Source organism: Poecile atricapillus, chromosome 19, assembly GCF_030490865.1.
Source record: "Poecile atricapillus isolate bPoeAtr1 chromosome 19, bPoeAtr1.hap1, whole genome shotgun sequence".
Classification (NCBI taxonomy): domain Eukaryota; kingdom Metazoa; phylum Chordata; class Aves; order Passeriformes; family Paridae; genus Poecile; species Poecile atricapillus.
In genome coordinates, this window is record NC_081267.1 from 6,109,596 (window position 1) to 6,133,315 (window position 23,720).

Genomic DNA, 23,720 nt, shown 5'->3' on the forward strand with positions numbered 1-23,720 from the left:
GTGAGATGTTTCTGGAATTTGGGAGGGTTTTGGGAAGATTTAGGCCTTTTTTTTAGTTTCTCTCAATATTGTGGGATTTTTTTGCAATTTTGTGGGATTTTGCAAAAGTTTAAATATTTTTGTGGGATTTTTTTCTGGAATCTTGAGAAATTTTGAGGAGACTTGGAAAATTTGGTGGGATTTTTCTTAGATTTTGTGGAAATTTGTGGCGATTTGGTGGGATGTTTCTGGAATTTGGTGGGGTTTTCAGAACATTTAGGGAGTTGTGTCAGATTTTTTCTGCAATTTGGTAGGTTTTTTCTTGAATTTTGTAGGATATTGATGAGATTTTGTGGGAGTTTTGTGGAATTTTGAGGGAATTTGAGGAGACGTGAAGAAATTTGAGGTATTTTGTTTGATTTTGTGGAAATTCGTGGGGATTTTGTGGGATGTTTCTTGAATTTGGTGGGTATTTGTGAAGATTTCTGCAATTTTGTGGGATTTTGTGGAATTTTGTGGGATTTTTCTTGATTTTTCTAGGATATTCAAGAGATTTTGTCAGATGTTTCTGGGATTTGGTAGGGTTTTGGGAAGATTAAGGGGTTTTTGTTTTTTGTTTTTTCAATTTTGTGCAATTTTTTTTGAGTTTTGTGGGATTTTGCATAAGTTTAAATAATTTTGTGAGATTTTTGTGGAATTTTGTGGTATTTTGTGTAGGCTTGAAGAATTTTGTGGGATTTTTCTTAGATTTTGTGGAAATTTATGGAGATTTTGTGGGATGTTTCTGGAATTAGATAGGGTTTTTTCTTGATTTTTGTAGGATATTGAGGAGATTTTGTGAGATGTTTCTGGAATTTGGTAGGGTTTTGAGGAGATTACTGCAATGTTGTGGTATTTTTCTGGAATTTTGTGGTATCTTTCTTAAATTATGTGGGATTTTGTGGAAACTTGGAGAATTTTGTTGGATTTTTCTTAGATTTTGTGGAAATTTGTGGAGATTTTGTGGGATGTCGTAGAAATCTGATAGGGTTTTCTTGGCGCGGCGGCGGAAAGCCCGGAGCACCACGACTTCTCCAGAAGCAGCCTTGAGAAAGGCTGGCCCGAAGCGCGTGTGAGCAGCTTCGAGCAGTCGAGTGATTCCAGTTCAGCTCAGTAATAGTATAGTGATTTCAGCTCAGCTCAGTAATAGTATAGTGATTTCAGCTCAGCTCAGTAATAGTATAGTGATTCCAGCTCAGCTCAGTAATAGTATAGTGATTTCAGTTCAGCTCAGTAATAGTATAGTGATTCCAGCTCAGCTCAGTAATAGTATAGTGATTTCAGCTCAGCTCAGCTCAGCTCGGCAGCGGCGGCGGCAGGCAACACAGGAAGCAGGGACGAGACAGCTGGTCCAGCGTTCCACCGAGGCACAAGCCTTTATTCAGGCAAAGCTTCAGCAAAGGGTGCCGGTAACAGCGAATCTCCCGAACAGAGGAAAACCCGGGATATTTATGGGGAAGGAGAGGGGCGGGGGGAAGCCCGAGATACCTGTATCGGGGTGGGACAGCAGGGGGGAACACCAATGAAACACAACAGTTTAACATAACTAACTCAAAGACCCCTGGGAGCGACATTGTGTCGCTCTTACAGAGAAGTATCTCCTCTCCAGGGGAGGGCCAGTATCTCGGGCCCAGCGGGCTCCTCCGTACCCACAGGCAACCAGGCCTGGCACCAGCTGGGATGCTCAGTTTCCACGGGCTGGGCTTCAGGAATGGCATTCCCCAATTTTCTGCTCCTGCTAAAACCGCACTGCTGCTCACTTCCCTCCCGCCTCTAATGGAAAGGACAAAAGGCAAAGAACCCATGCTGGGATAAGAACAATTTATTGAGAAGAGCAATGGGATAAGGAACAAACAGGAACAGAAAAAAATTGGATAACAGAAGGGATAAGACAATCTATTCACAGGGAAAAATAAAATGCCACCGACTGGCTCTTCCTGGCCATGTATCTCCTCCTGTCTGGAAAGGACACTTTTCTCCTCTGGAGAGAGAGAGAGGCAGTCCTTTTCGTGCCCCTCGCAATGTCTTGAGATTGAATTGAATATAATGACAAGGACATGGTCAGACTCTCATGGTCTTTGATCTCACATCATGTCATTGCCATGGGCAGGAAAAGGTACAGGTGTCTTCCCAGCATGGATCCCAGGGAACATGGATCAACAGGTCTCTTCCCAATGTGGATCCTCCAAGGGGGGAGGAGACTGGAGCAGTGCACAAAGCTCTTCCTGTGCTTGGGGCACTAACAGGGCTTCCGTTACCTGTGCCTCCGTTGGTGTCTGGTCAAGTTAGACCTGTCTGAGAAGCTCTTCCTGCACTTGGGACACTAGTAGGGTTTTTCCCCAGTGTGGATGCGTTTGTGGGTAATGAGGCTGGAGCTGCAGCTGAAGCTCTTCCCACATTCCCCACACTCATATGGCCTCTCCCCAGTGTGAATGCGCCGGTGGGTGATGAGGTTGGAGTTCTGCTGGAAGCCCTCCCCACAGTCAGGGCAGCGGAAGGGCCTCTCATCCGTGTGAATCCGCTCGTGTCTGAGGAGAGTAGAGTTGCTGTGAAACCTCTTCCCACACTCAGGACACTTGTAGGGCCTCTCCCCAGTGTGGATGCGCTGGTGGATGATGAGGTGGGAGCTGCAGCTGAAGCCCTTCCCACATTCCCCACACTCATAGGCCCATTCCCCAGTGTGGATCATCTGGTGGCAGATCAGTTTGTTGCTCAACATGAAGCTCTTCCCACACTCCAAGCACTTGTAGGGCTTCTCCCCATCCTGAACCTGCTCATGGACCAACAGCTCAGAGCCCTGGCTGGATCTCCGGCCGCCTTCCCGGCACAGGGTGGGTCTTTCCTCCTCAGAGCACCCTGGGTTGGGTTTGGAGCCCCTCCTCCTGCGGGATCTCTGAAGCTTTTCCTTCCTGTTGGATTCCTGTGCTGTGGAGCTGCTCAAAACGGCCTCTTCTATGAGGTTCTGCCGTGGGGATTTTTCCTCCCTGGTTTCCATCCTCAGCTCCTTGTCTGGGGGAGGAAGGACAAGGAGAGGATGGGATTTGCCTCCGTGCCAGAGGGAAGGGGAAGGAGATCCCCCCAGTGAGTCCCCGGGAGGACGGTGTCGGCAGCGGGGTTGTCCTGCAGCCGGGGGCCATGCTGGGCTGGGAGATGGAGCAGGAGAGAGGGGGAAAGGGGCACTGACTTCCTCCTCACCTTCCTGGGCGTCCTGGGGCATCTTCCTCTTCATTGCAGCTTTCTCATCCATCTGGCCAAGCTTTGGGATTGGGAAATCCTGGTTTGGGAGAAAACAATGAATGAGCACACGGACTTTGAGGGTCCCTCTGTCCAAGTCCCTCTCTAGAAGTCACTGAGCATCTGGGTTGTCTTAGTTTGAAAGGTAAGGTGTTTTCTAAGGAAAGCAGAAACCTCCATTAAAATTGATAAAAATGTAAGCAACAACCCCCTCCGAATTATTATACTCTTGATATCAAAGTGATCTCAGATAAAGATATAGGAATAGGAATAATAGTTCTTTACTTAAGAAAGAAAAATGAAAATGCAGCCGTCAAGAAAAAAAAAAAAAAACCACAGCAAAAAACAACCCACCAACAGAGTCAGAATACAACCTTATACGTGTTGGTCAGGGCGTTGGTAGCAGTCTGATTAAATGGTGGCTACTGTCCTCCTGGAGTGACTGATGTGGTTCTCTTGAAGCAATGATCCCACAGAATTGTATATATTATCTCTCAAGTTCTGGTGCTGTAGATGGGTCCGGTCTCTCCTCTGGGAATCCAGTGGAAAAAGACTGCCTGTGGTGCTCTGATGCTCTGATTATATCCAGTCAGGAATGCTTGGCTCCTCCCCCTGGGTGGAGCATCTCACAATGGGATGATGTCATTTTATCAGTCCTGCAGTGAGACTCAATGGCCCATTAACAGAAGATATCCCCCTGGAGGGAGGATGGGTGGTGGAAGAGATAAAAAACACTGCCCCACCTGGTTTTAACAGCTGGCCCATTAACAGAAGATATCCCCCAGTTATGAGGGATGGGGCATGAAAGAGATAAAGAAAACTGCTCTACCAGGTTTTAACAGATGGTGAAGAATACACACTTTTGGTTACATCTTGCATTTCAGCCCAAGACATGGGGTCCATAAAAACCTCCCAAACACCAAGATTCAGCCCTGAAAATGCCTCCCAGGACTTCCCCATTTCTGGTCTCTCCCCTTTGGTGTTCAGGGGTTCCTCCCTGTCCCAGCTGCTGGGGGTCAGACTTGTACTGGGGGTCGCCTGTCTACTCAGTTCCAGGCTGCTGGGAGTGCCAGGAATCCAAAAAGTTTCCCTGGTTCCATCTCTCCACTTAGGAATGCTGGGACCCCACAGTGTACCCACAAGGGGCATTTTCCACTCAGCTTTGGAGTTCTTCATTGTCCAAACATCCCCTCCAAAAAAGCCAATCCAGGTACACCCCAGGATATCTGGGCCAAGTTCCCCCTCCCTGGTCACCTGTGGGATGGGGGGTGATGATCCCATGGGTGGAGGCTGTGAATTCAGGGAGTGCTTGACCTCGTGCTACCTTCTCCTTTCCCTGATCCTCCTTTGTCCCTCCTTCAGGCTGAGGAAGCTGCTACAGGTGTCAGAAACAAAACTCCAAGTCCCTTGGAGCTTCAATGGACCCCACTGAGGGCAGGGACTGCCAAAGGCTCCCCAGGGACTGGTGAGAGCAGATCCTGGAGGCCAGGATTGCCGGGAGCCAAAGGCTCTGAGCAGGGAACTGCAATGCTGAGCAAGCCCTGGCTGGGTTGGAGGAAGCAGAAAGGCCAAGCCCTGAGCCCAGGCCTGGCACAGCAGGGCCTGTCCCTCACGGGTGGCTCGGGGCTCTTTGTGGGGCAGTGGGATGTGAGGGGCAGCAAGGACAAATGCCATAAACCTGTGTGACACTCCAGATCCTTATGGAACCAAGGGGCCAATGTGACACCATGGGAAGTTGTGGATCCAAGGGGATCATTGTGGCACTCTTGGGCCCATGGAAACAAGGGGCCAGTGGGACACTGTGGGGCTTCATGGAAACAAGAGGCCACTGTGAGCCTGCAGGGCTGTAACACCCCAGAACACTTCAATGCTGGTGGTAACCAAAGGTTCCTGTGCTTGTGTTTGATGCACAGGAGAAACACCAACCAGATCTTCTCAACATGGACAGATGCAAAGAATATTCTTGGTAGGAAGGGACCCACAAGGACCATCAAGTCCAGCTCTTAAGCGAATGGCCCCACAAGGATTGATCCCACAGCCTCGGTGATACTGGCACCATGCTCTGACTACTGAGCTAAGAGGTCAAAATGACACAAAATTTTACTGGCAAAATATAGACAATCAAGGATCTTTGGCAAAGGGTTAAATACAACATCCAATTGAACATAAAATTGTCACCATAGCATTAACTTCACTAGCTTAGTTCATTTAACCTAAAAACCTTGAACATTTAAGATTTTGGGTAACATTAAGATATTCAATAATGTTCCAGGTACGTAGGATAAGAAGGAGAAGAAAAAGAGACCAGACAGACAGAAGATCTACAGAAAAACACTTCCAGGATGATCCCAGTCACTCCCACTACAATTCCAGTCACTCCCAGTTTGAGCTATGGCACCCAATCACCCACAGTGCGGTTTCAGTCAATCCCAGGTCCTCCCAGTATGATTCCAGTCATGGCCAGAGTGACTCCCTGTCACTCCCAGGATGGGCCCAGTTGCTCCCAGTCACCTCCAGTATGGTTCCAGTCACAGCCAGCCCCTTTGCAGTCACTCCCAGTACGATACCAGCTAGTTCCACTAGGATCCCAGTATGACCCCAGCATGGGCACAGCTGCTCCCAGGATTATCCAGTTGTGCTTCCAGTTGCTCCCATTTACCTGCACTGTGGTTTCAGTCTCTCCCAGTCTATCCCAGTTGTTCCTTGTCACTCCTCAGGTGCTTCCAGCCTGATCCCAGTTGCTCCCAGCCACTCTCAGTCACCCTGAGTGCAGTCCCAGTTGCTGCCAGTGTGGTCCCAGTCTTGCCCAGCATGGCCCAGCTGCTCCCACTGTGATCCCAGTAGGATGCCAGTTGCCCTTAGCATGGATCCAGTTGCTCCCTGTTGCTCCCAGTGTGATCCCAGTTGCACCCAGTTTCCCCTAGTATAGTCGCAGTCCCTCCCCAGATGATCCCAGACCTTCTCAGCATGGTCCCAGTCATTCCCAGTTGCCCCTAGTGCAGACCCAGTCACTCCCAGTTGTTCCCAGTTGTCTCCAGCATGGGCTCCCAGTTGTCCCCAGCACAGTTCCTGCTGTTCCCAGTGTGTTCCCAGTCATCCCCAGTATGGTCACAGACACTCCCAGTATATCCCAGTTGCCCTCAGCATGTCCATAGCCATTCCCAGACACTCCCAGTAATCCCACTCAAGTGCTTGTTATCCCAGTATGATATCAGGCCCAGAATATCCAAGTCAAGCTGGGATTCACTCCCTGAATTCACAGCCCCCCCATCTGTGGGATCATCACCCCCCATCTCACAGGTGACCAGAGAGGGGGAGCTCGGCCCAGATATCCTGGGGGATTCCTGGGTTGGGTTTTTGAGGGTGATGATTGGAGAATGAAGAACTTCCAAAGCTGAGTGGAAAATGCCCTTTGGGGGGACATTGGGATGTCCTGGTGGCAGCTCCTGGCAGAGGCAGCCTGGAGGAGCAGAGCCCTGTGTCCCCGAGGACCCCAAAGTGGGGAGCCCAGAGAGGGGGAGCACCACAATTCATGGGACCCTCAATTGCCTGGTGAGGGGCAGGGGAGTCTCCATGGACGCCCTGCACCCCGAAGAAGAGAATAAGGGGACCAGGGACCCCGGGACCCCAAAAAATTCCAGCATCCCTAAGTGGGGAGATAGAAACGGGGGAAACTTCAGATTCCTGGCACTCCCAGAAGCCTGGGCAGGGCAGGGACCGAGTAGACGGGGGACCCCCATATACATGTTACCCTCAGATGCTGGGACAGGGGTGAAACCCTGAACACTAAAAGGGAGAGAACAGAAATGGGGAACTCCTGGGAGGCATTTTCAGGGCTAAGTCTTGGTGTTTGGGAGGTTTTTATGGACCCCATGTCTTGGGTTGCAATGCAAGATGTAACCAAAAGTATGTATTCTCTCACCATCTGTTAAAACCTGGTAGAGCAGTTTTCTTTATCTCTTTCTTGACCCATCCTTCATAACTGGGGGATATCTTCTGTTAATGGGCCAGCTGTTAAAACCAGGTGGGGCAGTGTTTTTTATCTCTTCCACCACCCATCCTCCCTTCAGGGGGATATCTTCTCTTAATGGGCCATTGAGTCTCACTGCAGGACTGATAAAATGACATCATCCCATTGTGAGATGCTCCACCCAGGGGGAGGAGCCAAGCATTCCAGACTGGATATAATCAGAGCATCAGAACACCACAGGCAGTCTTTCTCCACTGGATTCCCAGAGGAGAGACTGGACCCATCTACAGCACCGGAACTTCAGAGGTAATGTACACAATTCTATGGGATCATTGCTTCAACAGAACCACATCAGTCACTCCAGGAGGACTGCAGCCACCATTTAATCAGACTGCTACCAACACCCTGACCAACAGGGTGTCAGGTTGTATACTGACTCTCTCAGCGAGTTGTTTTTTTGTTGTTTTTTATCTTAGGTACTGCTGCATTTTCATTTTCCTTTCTTTAGAAAGGAATTATTATTCCTATTCCTCGATCTTTATCTGAGAGCACTTTGATATCAAGATCATAATAATTCAGAGGGGGTGATTATTTACATTTTTATATATTTCAGTGTAGGTTTCTGCCTTCCTTAGCAAACACCTTTTCTTTCAATCCACGACAAGCCAGGTGCCCGGGTGACTTCTAGAGAGGGACTTGAACAGACAGACCTACCAACTCAATATGCTCATCCCTTGTTTCCTCCTAAACCAGGATTTCTCATTTCCAAACCTCATCTGCATGGAAAAGAAGGCTGCAAGGAAGAGGAAGATGCCCCAGGACACCCAGGCAGGTGAGGAGGAATTCAGTGTCCCTTTCCTCCTCTCTCCTGCTCCATCTCCCAGCCCAGCATGGCCCCTGGCTGCAGGACAACCCCGCTGCTGACGCCGTCCTGCCGGGGACGCACTGGGGGGATCTCCTTCCCCTTCCCTCTGGCACGGAGGCAAATCCCATCCTCTCCTTGTCCTTCCTCCCCCAGACAAGGAGCTGAGGATGGAGACCAGGGAGGACAAATCCCTGTGGCACAGCCTCATGGAAGAAGCTGTTTTGAGCAGCTCCACAGCAGAGGAACGCAATGCAGAGGAAAATCCCCGGAGATCCTGCAGGAGGAGGGGCTCCAAACCCATCCCAGGGTGCTCTGAGGAGGAAAGACCCACCCTGTGCCGGGAAGGCGGCCGGAGATCCAGCCAGGGCTCTGAGCTGGTGGTCCATGAGCAGGTTCAGGATGGGGAGAAGCCCTACAAATGCTTGGAGTGTGGGAAGAGCTTCAGCCAGAGCAACAGCCTGATCCAGCACAAGATGATCCACACTGGGGACTGGCCCTACAAGTGTGGGGAATGTGGGAAGGGCTTCAGCTGCAGCTCCCAACTTATCATCCACCAGCGCATCCACACTGGGGAGAGGCCCTACGAGTGTCCCAAGTGTGGAAAGAGGTTTCAGACCAGCTCCACTCTCCTTGTGCACCAGCGGATTCACACGGATGAGAGGCCCTTCCGCTGCCCTGACTGTGGGGAGGGCTTCAAGTACAACTCCACCCTCACCATTCACCGGCGCATCCACACTGGGGAGAGGCCCTACGAGTGTGGGGAATGTGGGAAGAGGTTTCAGGCCAGCTCCACTCTGCTAAGGCACCAGCAGATTCACACGGATGAGAGGCCCTTCCACTGCTCTGATTGTGGGGAGGGCTTCAAGCAAAACTCCACCCTCATCAGGCATCGGCGCATCCACACTGGGGAGAGGCCCTATGAGTGTGGAAAATGTGGCAAGAGCTTCAGCCACAGATCCAACCTCAGTGCCCACAAACGCATCCACACTGGGGAGAGGCCCTACGAGTGTCCCCAGTGTGGGAAGTGCTTCACCCAGAGCTCTACCTTGACCCAACACCAACGGAGGCACCGGTAAGGGACACCCTGTGATTGCCCCAAAGTGCAGGAAGAGCTTTGTTCACTACTCCAGCTTCATGTGCCCATGCAGAATCCATGTTGGGAAGAGACCTGGTGATCCATGTTCCCTGGGATCCATGCTGGGAACACACCTGTCCCTTTTCCTGCCCATGGCAATGTCATGATGTGGGATTGAAGGACATGACGGTCTGACCATGGCCCTGTCATCATATTCAGTCCCATATCTGGTTGTTGCCAGGGACAAGGAAAAAGAGTTCCTCTCTCTCACCAGAGGAGAAAGGTGTCCTTTCCAGGCTGGAGAAACTGCATGGCCAGGAAGATCCAGTAGGTGGTGTTGTAGTTTTCCCTGTAAATAATTTATCTTATCCCTTCTGTTATACAGATTGTTTCTGTTGCTGTTCGTTTCTTATCTCATTGATGTTCCCAGTAAATTGTTCTTATCCCAGCCAAGGATCTTTGCCTTTTGTGCTTTCCATGGGAGGTGGGAAGGAAGAGAGCGGCAGCGTGGTTTTAGCGGAAGCAGGAAATTGGGGAATGCCATTCCTGAAGCCCAGCCCGTGGAAACCGAGCATCCCAGCTGGTGCCAGGCCTGGTTGCCATGGCAGGAGCCTTGGGAGCGGGTCCCTGGCTGGGGGCTGCGGGAACCTCTTCCCTCTGGTGCCCAGGGACAGGAGTGGAGGGAGCGGCTGGAGCTGAGGCGGGCAGGTTTAGGCTGGATGTGAGGAAAAGGTTTTTCCCGTGAGGCTGCTGGGGCACTGAACAGGCTCCCTATTGAGAGACCGCCAGCTCTTCACCAGTCTTCACAGAAGTAATTGTGAATGCCGTTTATTTCTATCTTTAGCACACCTTTTATAGGGTTCTACAGGGTCTGCAGGCAGAGCAAGCTACTATTGGCTAACACACACAGTTTACATTTTTTCTCTTACACGCAAGGATATTGTTTTGCTTTACTCTCTCTTCTGCATGAAGGTTTCAAAGTCTTTAGCCCTTAATATTACGACTTATTTCAAAGGCTGGTTTGTGCATACAGGCCTTTACTAATATATAAAATATAGCAACAATTCCCCCTTTCTCTTTTTGCACAAACCAGGCTTTGGATAAGATAACATACAACTTAGACTGTCATCTCAATTAACACTATAAGTAAAGTCCGTCCCCCTTCTAGCACAAGAGACCTCAACCATCCAGTGATGCCCCAGCTGGCGAACCAACCTCCGATGGGATCACTATCTTCCTTCAGGGCATGCAACCCATCCTGTAGCTGCTGTAGTTGCTCATGGATGGAAGCTGAATGATCAGTAAGATCTAAGCAGCACATGCCTTTAAACTCCCCACAACCATGTCTTTGTGCTAAGAGCAAAAAGTCAATTGCAACTTGATTTCATAGTACTGCATGATACACACTACTCACATCGGCTGAAAGCTCACTTAACATTGTGGATGTTAAGTTCAATCCTTCCTTAGTCTAGCAAGCGAGCCTTTTTAGAGTTGTTAGGCCTTAATTCATTCAGGCTTCGCTTTGACTGTTTGATGTTCTTCATTTTGCTAGCTATATTCAACAATTGATGTAAGCTTGGGTGGAATAAAGCAAGGTTCTCAAGATAACAGGGTCCTCTGTGGACTAGCAGGAATCTAATTCCATGCTCTATCTCCACAGATTAGGAATACGGAACTAGGTAATCACTTTGGTAATTGTCCTGTGAGATTGCACCACGAATAAAGGCTTTACTTTCAATGGTAGTAATGAGATCAGCTATAGGGTTGACTGCAGCCCAGTGCCGCATTACTTTGTTAGAATGACTTTTTGTCGGGGGTTCAAACATTATCCATCCACCTGAGGTATTGGTGGAACTTAACAAATCTAATTCTTCTGAGGGTTCTATGGTAACATTGAGAACTTTGGTAATTTTTGCTTGCCAACAGGCTTCAAGTTGTCTTAATGTGAAGCCAACAGTGCGACTGCACTCTTGCAACATTGCCAATCGATTCAGTTGAGTCTCATTACTAATTAAACCTTTAAATGCTGGAGGATCCCATTCAGGGACTCCTATGAGACAGGTGCAAAAGGATCTCCAGGTGTGGCTAGGCTCAGACACACTGATTTTTGGCCAGTTCAATGTGCCAGAGTGACCCATATGTTCTGTCACTTTTGGATGTTAGTTAGCAGACAGTTGGTCATGACTATACACAACACAATTACCATAAGCATTTTACCATGTAAATGACACCATACTTGCAAACTCACAGCTAGAACTTCAATCGTTAAATGAACTTTCAAAGATGCTTACACTACCTCTTGAAGGGGGAATACTTATACTTTATACTAACATAGCAATTACTACACAAACTAAACTCTTTATCCTAAACTATTATCTAACCACTTTTAACACACGTGCTTTGGTATATATGTAGTCTAAGCGTTAAAGCAATTTGCTGAAAGGGTAAACACAACTACACTTTGCTTTATATACAATTAGATGGAGTCTCTACACTTTTCTTAGGTCTTCTACAGAATTTCTCCAGCACGATTCAGTCCTGGAACATTCACTGCTCCCGTGATGTCAGCTGGCAGCTGATCAGTGACTGAGGGCTTTGATGTTTGTCGTTCTAATTGGGAACGACACAGACTTTCAAGGGAGTCAGAACAGGAGAGAATCTCTAGTTTATTGCTACAGTCATGTTATATAGACTAGTTCGTGGAAAGTACAGAAAGGAAACTTATTGGTTAGTAAAGTGCTACATTACCATCGTTGGTCAGTGGGGTTCACCACCCCCCTGACCCTCTCCTGCAAGGAAAACACGGGAACAGACAAACAGCACCTGCAGGCTGTTTTCTGTCTTTGAGGATTGTTTTGAATCCTCCCATGAATTTCCCAGGCTAGCTTCTCAGGCAGGGTTGGCAGGCCATGGGGCCTGCAGCTTGCTCCAAAGCTAGCCTCCATAGATGTTCAAGTTGTTCTTCAGATCCTTCTAAATCTTAAAACAAAGGATACCTGAAAAATTGGTAGAGACACAACATCATAGTATCAACATAAAAGTTCTGTTGGCAACTGTCTATATAGTGTTCAGACACAACTGTGTCCTGACAGGTCCACTTCTGATCCATGTCTGGAGTACCAAGGCTGTGTGATGATTTCTCTGTTCACTGCATCTCGTGTGTTCAGAGGCACACAGTCTGGTCAGATGAACAGGTGACCTTTCTGAACCTGCCAACAAAACACAGACACTTCTCTCCTTGAAGTTAATGAATTACACTAATTAAATCCTTTTAGGGCATCCATTTCCCCCGTTTTTCTTAAAAAAAATAAAATGAGATGTACTTCTGTTATAAACATCAACAGCAACACAAAACCATATACACAATTAATAAGAACTTATACTAGTTAAAAATCAATTAAATCTTAAACATTATTAATAGGGTATATAATATAAAACTACTATTAATCATTAAAACACTGCACTAGCATCCCATAGTTAGCAAACAAACAGAAACAAAACAATCAGTGAAGGATTGGGTAATCAACTCCGGAAATGATTCTCCAAGCCCACTTCAAAATTGATCCAGCTGTCATATTAATAGGGTCAAATTGCTGAGTCAAAAAGTGACTCAAATACTGATTTGGTACAGAAAACATCTGGATCTGTTGGCAAACATTCTGTCCAGGTAAAGTCAAGGCTTGGCCAGGGCCTGGCTTTAAACTGGAAAGATGCCTCTTAACTCATTTCTAAAACAAGGTTCTCAATAGTAGCAGCTATGAGATGCTTACAGCACAGCAAACTGTTAAAATGCATTTGTACAAAGCAAATGATCAGGAGCCTCAGGTACCAGACCAATTAAACCATGCAGCAGTTGGTTTAATCTGAAGCCTCCCCTATGGCAGCTGATCCTCAGCAATGGTACATCTTCTTAAAATTCTGGAAACACTGAAAAATAAGAAAGCTATGACAAACAAAACTGCAGAGATTGCAACAACCAATAGAACTCCCAATGAAGTCAAGGGTGTCACAGACTGCATTCACTTCTATCCACAAGCAGGTGTTCATCAGTGTTCCATCACAGCTGTCTCAGCTGTGGCCGTCCTCTTCACTCTAGGAAAACAACTATACTTTGCAGTTTAAACAAGTGTCTCCAAGAAAACATAAAACAATTTCAATCAAACAATATCTAAACCCAACAATAATTATATATGACAAAAGGAAATAACAAACTTAACCTTAAAAGAATATCTAAGTTAGAAAACTTAAAAACATTCAAGCCTAAACATTATAAAACTTGACTGTCCTTAATTCTGTTAACACTTAATCTATATTAAATAAAAACTTAACTTAATCTTATTCTGTTACTACAAAAAAGCAACTAAAAGTTTGATATATACCTTTTAAACACAATATAACAATAACATGGATTCACTATAAAGATTATAAAAATGTAACAAATACATCACAATTCTATGCCATCTAGCTTTGAGAATAACCCACAATAACTGCAAATGTTACTAAAAATACTTATTCATAACAGGAATTTGCCTAGTATATGCTTAATTGGTTAGGATTTTAAAGTGTAGTTCTTCTAGAGAAAAACCACCACAACAACATGGGATTTAGCAGGTTGCCATCCAGCTTTTATAGCACTTTTCAGAAGCATCAAGTCCAATTTTTAAACTAAAACGCAAAATCCAAATTGGTATATATGCAGTTATATGTGTTTTATATAACAAAAGGACTCCCATTAAAATTACCTTATTAAAATTGTGGAAAAAACAAGCAAATAGATAATATATACTTTAACTTAACTTTGTCTTGTACAGTAAAGTTCTCTTAACTAATTATTTTTTAAACCACAAATCTCTTCTGTAGATAACATTAATTGGAAGAAGGTTTTCCTAAAAGCTGTAAATCACACCATATTTTAACCTTGGGTTCTAAAACCAATTATTGCAAGGCAACTTCTGTTAAGCACTTTTTTCCCTTTTTTTTTTTTTTTTTTTTTCTTTTTTAAACCTTCAAAGAACCACAATAATTTCTCTAGTAAAACTCTAAAAACTGCAATTGCATAAACTCATAATTACTTAAAACACAAAATTAACTCCAAAAGGGTATACAAAAACACTCCGAAAACCCAATAAATCACGACCCCGCAACAACAAACCAGGCACCATCTCAGTGCCCCCCCCCAGAGAGGGAGTGGGGGGGGTGAGCTGCCCACTCTACTGCTGCTGCAGCTCTGCTCTTATCTTTCTTCACATTCTCCACATACTCTCGCAGCGAGGAAAAACGGAGAGAAAGAAAAAAAAAGCCTCACAAAGTTAACTTTAACAAATGCAGTTTTTTCTCTCAATTTCTCTTGTTGTTTGCTGATAGAGGAAGAAAGGCATGATTTTGCAAAAGCAGGCGATTTTACACGAAAAGTCTCTCACGGCCAGGTGCTAACAACGGCGATCAGAGGCCTTGGAACTTTTCTTGCGCTGCTTCTACCCCCAGGGTGCCTTTGTTCCCTGCGCTCACCTCGCTCCCTCATATCTTCCTGGTTCGGGTGGAAACCAATTTAAATTTGGCTTCTTTTCTTCCAGGGTGGTAAAGATGGAACTTAAATAAGGTTGTAGTGCTAAAAGTGACTCCAAAAATGAAGCAAATAGTTCTGGATGTATCACATCCTGCCATAACTGAACAGATTCTGTTCGTTGTTTCAGCGTTCCCTGTGGAACTTTTTTCTCATTATTTTTTTTTTTCCCTAACTCTCCCTCCCTCTCTCCATGGGCAGTATAGATAGGAGAGCTTGCCCAGCAGTGGGAGGTAAAGGCATCTGCCGCTGTGACGCAGGTAGAATTACAGGGCTCACATCCTCAGCATATCTCGCTTTTCTGTTTTTTAAGGTATTAATTACAATCTGCCAAGTTCGACCGAGAAACACAGTGTCCTTGCTCTTTTCCGTAATTGCCGTTTCCCATATCAGAGCCAAGATATCAGTCCGTTCTTGCACCGCAAGAAGCAGTGAGCACTGCAAATGCTCAAGACAATTAGCCCATATAATGAGCATATCCAGGTCCCTTTCCTGGGCTGCTTCGCCTCGTTTAACGAGGATGCTGAGAAGCAGTTTTTCTGCCGCTACAAATTCCACATCCATGTTAGCAGCTCGGCGGCAGGGGGGAAGGGTGCGACCCTTCTACCACGCCCCTGCCTTCGGACTCCCCCAGCGACTCACCCCCGTTGATTCGTGAGCCGCCTATCTGGTACCGATCCAAGGCAGCGTCTGTCTGCACTCAGATCCGCTCCACCAACCTCGGTCCAAGGCTCCGTCCCACTGTGTGTGGATCCACTGAAGCCCCCCTGCCCGCAGGGTGTCCCTGTTCGGGCGCCAAATGTTGAGAGACCGCCAGCTCTTCACCACTCTTCACAGAAGTAATCGTGAATGCCAGTTTATTTCTATCTTTAGCACACTTTTATAGGGTTCTACAGGGTTTGCGAGCAGAACAAGCTACTATTGGCTAACACACACAGTTTACATTTTTTCTCTTACACACAGGGATATTGTTTTGCTTTACTCTCTCTTCTGCATGAAGGTTTCAAGGACTTTAGCCCTTAATATCACGACTTAGTTCAAAGGCTGGTTTGTGCATACAGGCCTTTACTAATATATAAAATATAGCAACAATTTTTGTTAGCTTCTTTGGAATTTTGTGGCGAATTGATGGGATGTTTCTGGAATTTGGTAGTGATTTCAGAACATTTAGGGAATCGTGTGGGATTTTTCTGCAATTTTGGGGGATTTTTCTTGAATTTTGTAGGATATTGAGGAGATTTTATGGGTGTTTTGTGGAATTCTGAATGATTTTGAGCAGACATGAAGAATTGTGAGGGATTTGCGTAGATCTTGTGGAAATGAGTGGGGAATTTTTGGGATGTTTCTGGAATATGGTAAGGTTTGGGGAAGATTTCTGCAATTTTGTGGCATTTTTCTGCAATTTTGAGGGATTTTTCTTGATTTTGTGGAATTTTTTGGAGATTTGGTGGGTTGTTTCTGGAATTTGGTAGGGTTTTGTGAAGATTTAGAGAATTTTGTGAGATATTTTTCCTGGAATCTTGAGGAATTTTGAGGAGACTTGAAGAACTTTGTGGGATTTTTCTTACATTTTGTGTAATTTTCTGGAGATTTGGTGGGATGTTTCTGGAATTTGATAGGGTTTTGAAAACATTTAATGAATTGTGTTGGATTTTTCTTGAATTTTGCAGGATATTGGGGAGATTTTGTGGGAGTTTTGTGGAATTTTGTGGAATTTTGAGGGGACTTGAAGGATTTTGAGGTATTTTCTTAGATTTTGTGCAAATTAGTGGGGGTTTTGTGGGATGTTTCTGGAATTTGGTGGGGTTTTGAGAACATTTAGGGAATTGTATGGGATTTTTCTGCAATTTTGTGGGATTTTTCTTGAATTATGTGGGATTTTGTGGGGACTTGAAGAATTTTGAGAGATTTTTCTTAGATTTTGTGGTATTTTGTGGAGATCAGGTTGGATGCTTCTGGAATTTGCTGGGGTTTTCAAAACATTTAATGAACTGTGTGGGATTTTTCTGCAATTTGTTGGGATTTTTCTTGAATTTTGTAGGATATTGAGAAGATTTTGTGGGAGTTTTGTGGAATTTTGTGGGATTTTGAGGCGGCATGAAGGATTTTGAGGTATTTTCTTAGATTTTGTGGAAATTAGCAGGGATTTGGTGGGATGTTACTGGAATTTGTTGGGGTTTTGAGAAGCTTTCTGCAATTTTGTTGGATTTTGTGGAATCTTGTGTGATTTTTCTTGATTTTTGTAGGATATTCAGGGGATTTTTGGAGATGTTTCTGGAATTTGGTAGGGTTTTCAGAAAATGTAGGCAATTGTGTGGGATTTTTTTCTGGAATGTGGTGGGATTTTGAGGAGACTTGAAGAATTTTGTGGGATTTATCTTAGATTTTTTGGAAATTTGTGGCGATTTGGTGGGATGTTACTGGAATTTGGTGAGGTTTTGAGAAGATTGCTGCAATTTTGTGGGACTTTTCTGCAATTCTGCGGGATTTTGTGGAGACTTGAAAAATTGAGAGGGATTTTTCTTAGCTGTTTTGGAAATTTGTGGAGATTTTGTGGGATGTTTCTGGAATTTGGTAGTGATTTCAAAACATTTAGGGAATCGTGTGGGATTTTTCTGCAATTTTTGGGGATTTTTCTTGAATTTTGGAGGATATTGAGGAGATTTTGTGGGAGTTTTGAGGGATTTTGAGCAGACATGAAGGATTTTGAGGTATTTTCTTAGGTTTTGTGGAAATTTGTGGGGGTTTTGTGGGATGTGACTGGAATTTGGTGGGGTTTTGAGAACATTTAGGGAATTGTATGGGATTTTTCTGCAATTTTGTGGGATTTTTCTTGAATTTTATGGGATATTGAGGAGATTTTGTGGGAATTTTGAGGGATTTTGAGGAGACTTGAAGCATTTTGAGGTAGTTTCTTGGGTTTTGTGGAAATTTGTGGGGGTTTTGTGCGATGTGACTGGAATTTGGTGGGGTTTTGAGAAGCTTTCTGCAATTTTGTTGGAGATTTTTCTGGAATTTGTTGGGATTTTGTGGAGACTTGAAGAATTATGAGGGATTTTTCTTAGATTTTGTTTTATTTTGTGGAGATTTGGTGGGATATTTCTGGAATTTTGTGACATTTTATTGTACAGGTGTGGAATGTTCTCATATTTTGTGGAATTTTGAAGAGACTTCAAGAATTGTGAGGGATTTTTGTTAGCTTCTTTGGAATTTTGTGGCGAATTGATGGGATGTTTCTGGAATTTGGTAGTGATTTCAGAACATTTAGGGAATCGTGTGGGATTTTTCTGCAATTTTGGGGGATTTTTCTTGAATTTTGTAGGATATTGAGGAGATTTTATGGGTGTTTTGTGGAATTCTGAATGATTTTGAGGAGACATGAAGAATTGTGAGGGATTTGCGTAGATCTTGTGGAAATGAGTGGGGAATTTTTGGGATGTTTCTGGAATATGGTAGGGTTTGGGGAAGATTTCTGCAATTTTGTGGCATTTTTCTGCAATTTTGAGGGATTTTTCTTGATTTTGTGGAATTTTTTGGAGATTTGGTGGGTTGTTTCTGGAATTTGGTAGGGTTTTGTGAAGATTTAGAGAATTTTGTGAGATATTTTTCCTGGAATCTTGAGGAATTTTGAGGAGACTTGAAGAACTTTGTGGGATTTTTCTTACATTTTGTGTAATTTTCTGGCGATTTGGTGGGATGTTTCTGGAATTTGATAGGGTTTTGAAAACATTTAATGAATTGCGTTGGATTTTTCTTGAATTTTGCAGGATATTGGGGAGATTTTGTGGGAGTTTTGTGAAATTTTGAGGGATTTTGAGGGGACATGAAGGATTTTGAGGTATTTTCTTAGATTTTGTGGAAATTAGTGGGGTTTTGTGGGATGTTTCTGGAATTTGGTGGGGTTTTGAGAACATGTAGGGAACTGTATGGGATTTTTCTGCAATTTTGTGGGATTTTTCTTGAATTATGTGGGATTTTGTGGGGACTTGAAGAATTTTGAGAGATTTTTCTCAGATTTTGTGGTATTTTGTGGAGATCAGGTTGGATGCTTCTGGAATTTGCTGGGGTTTTCAAAACATTTAATGAACTGTGTGGGATTTTTCTGCAATTTGTTGGGATTTTTCTTGAATTTTGTAGGATATTGAGAAGATTTTGTGGGAGTTTTGTGGAATTTTGTGGGATTTTGAGGCGGCATGAAGGATTTTGAGGTATTTTCTTAGATTTTGTGGAAATTAGCAGGGATTTGGTGGGATGTTACTGGAATTTGTTGGGGTTTTGAGAAGCTTTCTGCAATTTTGTTGGATTTTGTGGAATGTTGTGTGATTTTTCTTGATTTTTGTAGGATATTCAGGGGATTTTTGGAGATGTTTCTGGAATTTGGTAGGGTTTTCAGAAAATGTAGGCAATTGTGTGGGATTTTTTTCTGGAATGTGGGATTTTGAGGAGACTTGAAGAATTTTGTGGGATTTATCTTAGATTTTTTGGAAATTTGTGGCGATTTGGTGGGATGTTACTGGAATTTGGTGAGGTTTTGAGAAGATTGCTGCAATTTTGTGGGACTTTTCTGCAATTCTGCGGGATTTTGTGGAGACTGGAAAAATTGAGAGGGATTTTTCTTAGCTGTTTTGGAAATTTGTGGAGATTTTGTGGGATGTTTCTGGAATTTGGTAGTGATTTCAAAACATTTAGGGAATCGTGTGGGATTTTTCTGCAATTCTGCGGGATTTTTCTTGAATTTTGGAGGATATTGAGGAGATTTTGTGGGAGTTTTGAAGGATTTTGAGCAGACATGAAGGATTTTGAGGTATTTTCTTAGGTTTTGTGGAAATTGGTGGGGGTTTTGTGGGATGTGACTGGAATTTTGTGGGGTTTTGAGAACATTTAGGGAATTGTATGGGATTTTTCTGCAATTTTTTGGGATTTTTCTTGAATTTTGTGGGATATTGAGGAGATTTTGTGGGAATTTTGAAGGATTTTGGGGAGACATGAAGCATTTTGAGGTAGTTTCTTGGGTTATGTGGAAATTTGTGGGGGTTTTGTGGAATGTGACTGGAATTTGGTGGGGTTTTGAGAAGCTTTCTGTAATTTTGTTGGAGTTTTTTCTGGAATTTGGTGGGATTTTGTGGAGACTTGAAGCATGTTGAGGGATTTTTCTTAGATTTTGTGGTATTTTGTGGAGATTTGGTGGGATGTTTCTGGAATTTGCTGGGGTTTTCCGAACATTTAATGAATTGTATGGTATTTTTCTGAAATTTTGAGGAATTTTGTGGAGACTTGAAGAATTATGAGGGATTTTTCTTAGATTTTGTGGTATTTTGTGGAGATTTGGTGGGATGTTTCTGGAATTTTGTGGCATTTTATTGTACAGGTGTGGAATGTTCTCATATTTTGTGGGATTTTGAAGAGACTTGAAGAATTGTGAGGGATTTTTCTGATATTTTGTGGAAATTTGTGGCAATTTGGTGGGATGTTTCTGGAATTTGGTAGGGTTTTGGGAAGATTTAGGGAATTTTGTGAGATTTTTTCCTGGAATGTTGAGGGATTTTGAGGAGACTTGAAGAATTGTGAGGGATTTTTCTGCTATTTTGTGGAAATTTGTGGCAATTTGGTGGGATGTTTCTGGAATTTGGTAGTGATTTCAGAACATTTAGGGAATCGTGTGGGATTTTTCTGCAATTTTTGGGGATTTTTCTTGAATTTTGTAGGATATTGAGGAGATTTTATGGGTGTTTTGTGGAAATCTGAAGGATTTTGAGCAGACATGAAGAATTGTGAGGGATTTGCTTAGATCTTGTGGAAATGAGTGGGGATTTTTTGGGATGTTTCTGGAATATGGTACGGTTTGGGGAAGATTTCTGCAATTTTGTGGCATTTTTCTGCAATTTTGAGGGATTTTTCTTGATTTTGTGGAATTTTTTTGAGATTTGGTGGGATGTTTCTGGAATTTGGTCGGGTTTTGAGAAGGTTTAGAGAATTTGGTGAGATTTTTTTCCTGGAATCTTGAGGAATTTTGAGGAGACTTGAAGAACTTTGTGGGATTTTTCTCACATTTTGTGTCATTTTCTGGAGATTTGGTGGGATGTTTCTGGAATTCGATAGGGTTTTGAAAACATTTAATGAATTGTGTTGGATTTTTCTTGAATTTTGCAGGATATTGGGGAGATTTTGTGGGAGTTTTGTGGAATTTTGAGGGGACTTGAAAGATTTTGAGGTATTTTCTTAGATTTTGTGCAAATTAGTGGGGGTTTTGTGGGATGTTTCTGGAATTTGGTGGGGTTTTGAGAACATTTAGGGAACTGTATGGGATTTTTCTGCGATTTTGTGGGATTTTTCTTGAATTATGTGGGATTTTGTGGGGACTTGAAGAATTGTGAGAGATTTTTCTTAGATTTTGTGGTATTTTGTGGAGATTAGGTTGGATGCTTCTGGAATTTGCTGGGGTTTTCAAAACATTTAATGAACTGTGTGGGATTTTTCTGCAATTTGTTGGGATTTTTCTTGAATTTTGTAGGATATTGAGAAGATTTTGTGGGAGTTTTGTGGAATTTTTTGGGATTTTGAGGCGGCATGAAGGATTTTGAGGTATTTTCTTAGATTTTGTGGAAATTAGCAGGGATTTGGTGGGATGTTACTGGAATTTGTTGGGGTTTTGAGAAGCTTTCTGCAATTTTGTTGGATTTTGTGGAATGTTGTGTGATTTTTCTTGATTTTTGTAGGATATTCAGGGGATTTTTGGAGATGTTTCTGGAATTTGGTAGGGTTTTCAGAAAATGTAGGCAATTGTGTGGGATTTTTTTCTTGAATGTTGTGGGATTTTGAGGACACTTGAAGAATTTTGTGGGATTTATCTTAGATTTTTTGGAAATTTGTGGCAATTTGGTGGGATGTTACTGGAATTTGGTGAGGTTTTGAGAAGATTTCTGCAATTTTGTGGGACTTTTCTGCAATTCTGCGGGATTTTGTGGAGACTGGAAAAATTGAGAGGGATTTTTCTTAGCTGTTTTGGAAATTTGTGGAGATTTTGTGGGATATTTCTGGAATTTGGTAGAGATTTCAAAACATTTAGGGAATCGTGTGGGATTTTTCTGCAATTCTGCGGGATTTTTCTTGAATTTTGGAGGATATTGAGGAGATTTTGTGGGAGTTTTGTAAAATTTTGAGGGATTTTGAGCAGACATGAAGCATTTTGAGGTATTTTGTTAGGTTTTGTGGAAATTTGTGGGGGTTTTGTGGGATGTGACTGGAATTTGGTGGGGTTTTGAGAACATTTAGGGAATTGTATGGGATTTTTCTGCAATTTTGTGGGATTTTTCTTGAATTTTGTGGGATATTGAGGAGATTTTGTGGGAATTTTGAAGGATTTTGGGGAGACATGAAGCATTTTGAGGTAGTTTCTTGGGTTTTGTGGAAATTTGTGGGGGTTTTGTGGAATGTGACTGGAATTTGGTGGGGTTTTGAGAAGCTTTCTGCAATTTTGTTGGAGTTTTTTCTGGAATTTGGTGGGATTTTGTGGAGACTTGAAGAATTATGAGGGATTTTTCTTGGATTTTGTGGTATTTTGTGGAGATTTGGTGGGATGTTTCTGGAATTTTGTGGCATTTTATTGTACAGCTGTGGAATGTTCTCATATTTTGTGGGATTTTGAAGAGACTTGAAGAATTGTGAGGGATTTTTCTTAGCTTCTTTGGAATTTAGTGGAGATTTGGTGGGATGTTTCTGGAATTTGGTAGTGATTTCAAAACATTTAGGGAATCGTGTGGGATTTTTCTGCAATTTTTGGGGATTTTTCTTGAATTTTGGAGGATATTGAGGAGATTTTGTGGGAGTTTTGTGGAATTTTAAGGGATTTTGAGCAGACATGAAGGATTTTGAGGTATTTTCTTAGGTTTTGTGGAAATTGGTGGGGGTTTTGTGGGATGTGACTGGAATTTTGTGGGGTTTTGAGAACATTTAGGGAATTGTATGGGATTTTTCTGCAATTTTGTGGGATTTTTCTTGAATTTTGTGGGATATTGAGGAGATTTTGTGGGAATTTTGAAGGATTTTGGGGAGACATGAAGCATTTTGAGGTAGTTTCTTGGGTTTTGTGGAAATTTGTGGGGGTTTTGTGGAATGTGACTGGAATTTGGTGAGGTTTTGAGAAGCTTTCTGCAATTTTGTTGGAGTTTTTTCTGGAATTTGGTGGGATTTTGTGGAGACTTGAAGCATGTTGAGGGATTTTTCTTAGATTTTGTGGTATTTTGTGGAGATTTGGTGGGATGTTTCTGGAATTTTGTGGCATTTTATTGTACAGGTGTGGAATGTTCTCATATTTTGTGGGATTTTGAAGAGACTTGAAGAATTGTGAGGGATTTTTCTTAGCTTCTTTGGAATTTAGTGGAGATTTGGTGGGATGTTTCTGGAATTTGGTAGGGTTTTGGGAAGATTTAGGGAATTTTGTGAGATTTTTTCCTGGAATGTTGAGGGATTTTGAGGAGACTTGAAGAATTGTGAGGGATTTTTCTGCTATTTTGTGGAAATTTGTGGCAATTTGGTGGGATGTTTCTGGAATTTGGTAGTGATTTCAGAACATTTAGGGAATCGTGTGGGATTTTTCTGCAATTTTTGGGGATTTTTCTTGAATTTTGTAGGATATTGAGGAGATTTTATGGGTGTTTTGTGGAAATCTGAAGGATTTTGAGCAGACATGAAGAATTGTGAGGGATTTGCTTAGATCTTGTGGAAATGAGTGGGGAATTTTTGGGATGTTTCTGGAATATGGTACGGTTTGGGGAAGATTTCTGCAATTTTGTGGCATTTTTCTGCAATTTTGAGGGATTTTTCTTGATTTTGTGGAATTTTTTGGAGATTTGGTGGGTTGTTTCTGGAATTTGGTCGGGTTTTGGGAAGGTTTAGAGAATTTTGTGAGATTTTTTTCCTGGAATCTTGAGGAATTTTGAGGAGACTTGAAGAACTTTGTGGGATTTTTCTCACATTTTGTGTCATTTTCTGGAGA

The 23,720-nt window shown here is 43.2% G+C and overlaps 1 pseudogene; it reads left to right on the forward strand.

The window, feature by feature from the left end:
- The window catches only part of LOC131586333 (uncharacterized), a 705,318-nt pseudogene that overhangs the window by 331,516 nt on the left and 350,082 nt on the right, over positions 1–23,720 (forward strand).